Below are 3,876 nucleotides of genomic sequence, written 5' to 3'. Positions count from 1 at the left end.
CTCCAGCCCGGGGACAGAGCGAGACTCCGCCTCAAAAAAAAAAATTATCTGAGCTGGGCATGGTGGCTCACCGAGGCAGGTAGATCACCTGAGGTCAGGAGTTCGAGACCAGCCTGGCCAACATGGTGAAAACCTGTCTCTACTAAAAATACAAAAATTAGCCGGCAGTGAGCTGAGATCCAGCCACTGCACTCCAGCCCGGGCGACAGAGCGAGACTCTGCCTCAAAAAAAAAAAAAAAAAAATTATCTGAGCTGGGCATGGTGCCTCACCGAGGCAGGTAGATCACCTGAGGTCAGGAGTTCCAGACCAGCCTGGCCAACATGGTGAAAACCTGTCTCTACTAAAAATACAAAAATTAGCCGGACGTGGTGGCACACGCCTGTAATCCCAGATACTTGGGAGGCTGAGGTAGGAGAATCGCTTGAACCCAGGAGGTGGAGGTTGCAGTGAGCCGAGATCGTGCCACTGCACCCCAGACTGAATTACAGGGCAAGACCTTATCTCAAATAAATAGATAAATAAATAAATAAAGCAGAAAAATAAAAAGATATATAAATCAATATATGCTGTTAAGCCTGACCAGCTTCTTACTCCAAATGCTGCCTGATTTTGTAGCTGAAAATTTTTATGCCATTTATTCATCCTTGTTTGGCCTAATCCTGTCTTTCACTCATTCCTTGACTTCACCTGCTGTAGAATTCAAGGACTACCCTCTTACCTAGAAAAGGTAACTCAGGTGCTTAACCTGGCAGCCGAGGACCTCTCTAGTCTCAGAACTCCCTGTCCAGCATTGCTTCCTTTTTTTGTTTGTTTTTAAATTTAATTTAATTTAATTTAATTTTTTTTTTTTTTGAGAGAGTCTGCTCTGTTACCAGGCTGGAGTATAGTGGCGCGATCTTGGCTCGCTACAACCTCTACCTCCCAGGTTCAAGTGATACTCCTGCCTCAACCTCCCGAGTAGTTGAGATTATAGGCATGCACCACGATACCAGCTAATTTTTGTATTTTTAGTAGAGACGAGGTTTCACCATGTTGGCCAGGCAGGTCTCAAACTCCTGACCTCAGGTGATTAAACCGCTTCAGCCTCCCAAAGTGCTGGGATTACAGGCGTGAGCCACCGTGCCCGACTCAGTATTATTTCCATCACTCTTCCACACAAGGCCCACCTACAACCATCATATACCCAGACTCAACTGCTTAGGACCCATTATGGCTTCCTTTTTTATTTTGCATCATCATTATGATTATGATTATGATTATGATTATTAGAGACAGGGTCTCACTGTGTTGTCCAGGCTGGAGTGCACTTGTGCCATCATAGCTCTGCCTGGCAGTTCCAACTCAGCCTTTTCCCTCCTCCCAGAACATGACTACTTTGATTAATAAAGCATGGCAGAAGTAATGCTATGTCAGGTCCAGGCCTAACCTTTAAGATAATTGGCAGCTTCCACCTTGGTCTCTCATAGCCTGAGCCATGATGTAAGAAGTCTGACCTTCCTTCTAGAGAGACCACATGAAGAGGCTCAGAATCTCCACAAAGGACAGGGACCCACTGGAGCCCAGCCTCCCAGCTGTCCCTGCCAAGGTGGTAGGTGTAAGAGTGAAGCCATCTTGAAACCTCCATCCTTGAACATCCCACCCAGCCGAGCCTGTCTGAATTCCCGATCCACAAAATTGTGAAACATAATGGTATGACTGTTACTTTAAGCCACTATATTTTGGAGTCATTTGCTGCAGCACAGGAATAAATAATTGGGACATCTGTTACTCCCAGCTCTTCTTCTTTTTTTTAGACAGGTCTTGCTCTGTTGCCCAGGCTGGAGTACAATGGCACAGTCTAGGTTTACTACAACCTCCGCCTCCCAAATTCAAGTGATTCTCCTGCCTCAGCCTCCCGAGTAGCTGGGATTACAGGCGCCCACCACCACACCCAGCTAATTTTTTTATATTTTGTAGACAAGGGGTTTCACCACGTTGGCCAGGCTGGTCTCAAACCTCTGACCTCCTGATCCACCCTCCTCAGCCTCCCAAAGTGCTGGGATTACAGGCTTGAGCGACAGTGTCGGGCCACTCCCAGCTCTTTTTTAAAAACAGCTTCATTGGCCAGGCACAGTAGCTCATACCTATAATCCCAGCACTTTGGGAGGCCAAAGAAGGAGGACCTCATGGGCCCAGGAGTTTGAGACCAGCCTGAGCAACACAGCAAGACCCTTATCTCTACAAAACATTTAAATTAAAGAAAAAATTTTTAAGGCCGGGCATGGTGGCCCACACCTGTAATCCCAGCATTTTGGGAGGCTGAGGTGGGTGGATCATGAGGTCAGGAGATTGAGATCATCCTGGCCAACATGGTCTCTACTAAAAATACAAACATTAGCCAAGCATGGTTTCTGCCTCATTCTCCTGCCTCAGCCTCCTGACTAGCTGGGACTGCAGGTGCTCGCCACCACGCCCAGCTAATTTTTTGTATTTTTTGTAGACAAGGGGTTTCACCACGTTGGCCAGGCTGGTCTCAAACCTCTGACCTCCTGATCCACCCTCCTCAGCCTCCCAAAGTGCTGGGATTACAGGCTTGAGCGACAGTGTCGGGCCACTCCCAGCTCTTTTTTAAAAACAGCTTCATTGGCCAGGCACAGTAGCTCATACCTATAATCCCAGCACTTTGGGAGGCCAAAGAAGGAGGACCTCATGGGCCCAGGAGTTTGAGACCAGCCTGAGCAACACAGCAAGACCCTTATCTCTACAAAACATTTAAATTAAAGAAAAAATTTTTAAGGCCGGGCATGGTGGCCCACACCTGTAATCCCAGCATTTTGGGAGGCTGAGGTGGGTGGATCATGAGGTCAGGAGATTGAGATCATCCTGGCCAACATGGTCTCTACTAAAAATACAAACATTAGCCAAGCATGGTTTCTGCCTCATTCTCCTGCCTCAGCCTCCTGACTAGCTGGGACTGCAGGTGCTCGCCACCACGCCCAGCTAATTTTTTGTATTTTTAGTAGAGACAGGGTTTCACCACGTTGGCCAGGCTGGTCTCAAACTCCTGACCTCAGGTGATCCACCTGCCTTGGCCTCTCAAAGTGCCGGGATTATAGGCGTGAGACACCATGCCCAGCCTTTTTTTCTTTTTTTGAGACAGTCTTGCTCCATCATCTGGGCTGGAGTGCAATGACATGATCTCAGCTCACTGCAACTTCTGCCTCCTGGGCTTAAGAGATTCTCATACCTCAGCTTCCCAAGTAGCTGGGATTATAGGCATGCACCACCATGCCCAAGTAATTTTTGTATTTTTAATAGAGACGGATTTTGCCATGCTGGCCATGCTGGTTGTGAACTCCTGGCCTGATTCATCCACTTTGGCCTCCCAAAGTGCTGGGATACAAGCATGAGCCACCACACCCAACCTATTTATTTTTAAATTAAAACTTTTTTCAAGGGTTACTGAGGTGTAATCGATAAATAAAGTGTATATGAGGGCACAATGTCTTACACCTGTAATCTCAGCACTTTGGGAGGCCAAGGCAGGAGAATCTCTTGAGGCCAGGAGGTTGAGACCAGCCTGGGCAACATGGCAAGTCTCCGTCCCTACAGAAAAACAAACATATTAGCCAGGTGTGGTGGCACATGCCAATAGTATATTACTAGCAGGAGGCTGAGGTGGGAGGATCACTTGAGCCTGGGAGGTTGAGGCTACAGTGAGCTGTGATTGTGCCACTGCACTCCAGCCTGGGCAACAGAGCAAGACAATGCCTCAGAGAAAAAAACGAAAACAAGCCAGGCACAGTGGCTCACGCCTGTAATGCCAGGCCTAGGGAGATCACCTGAGGTCAGGAGTTCGAGACTATCCTGGCTAACATGGTGAAACTCCATCTCT

This window comes from Colobus angolensis, unplaced genomic scaffold (genome assembly GCF_000951035.1).
Source record: "Colobus angolensis palliatus isolate OR3802 unplaced genomic scaffold, Cang.pa_1.0 Scaffold56, whole genome shotgun sequence".
NCBI classification, from domain to species: domain Eukaryota; kingdom Metazoa; phylum Chordata; class Mammalia; order Primates; family Cercopithecidae; genus Colobus; species Colobus angolensis.
The sequence above is the reverse complement of the archived record's forward strand: the minus strand, read 5'-3'. Positions refer to the sequence as shown.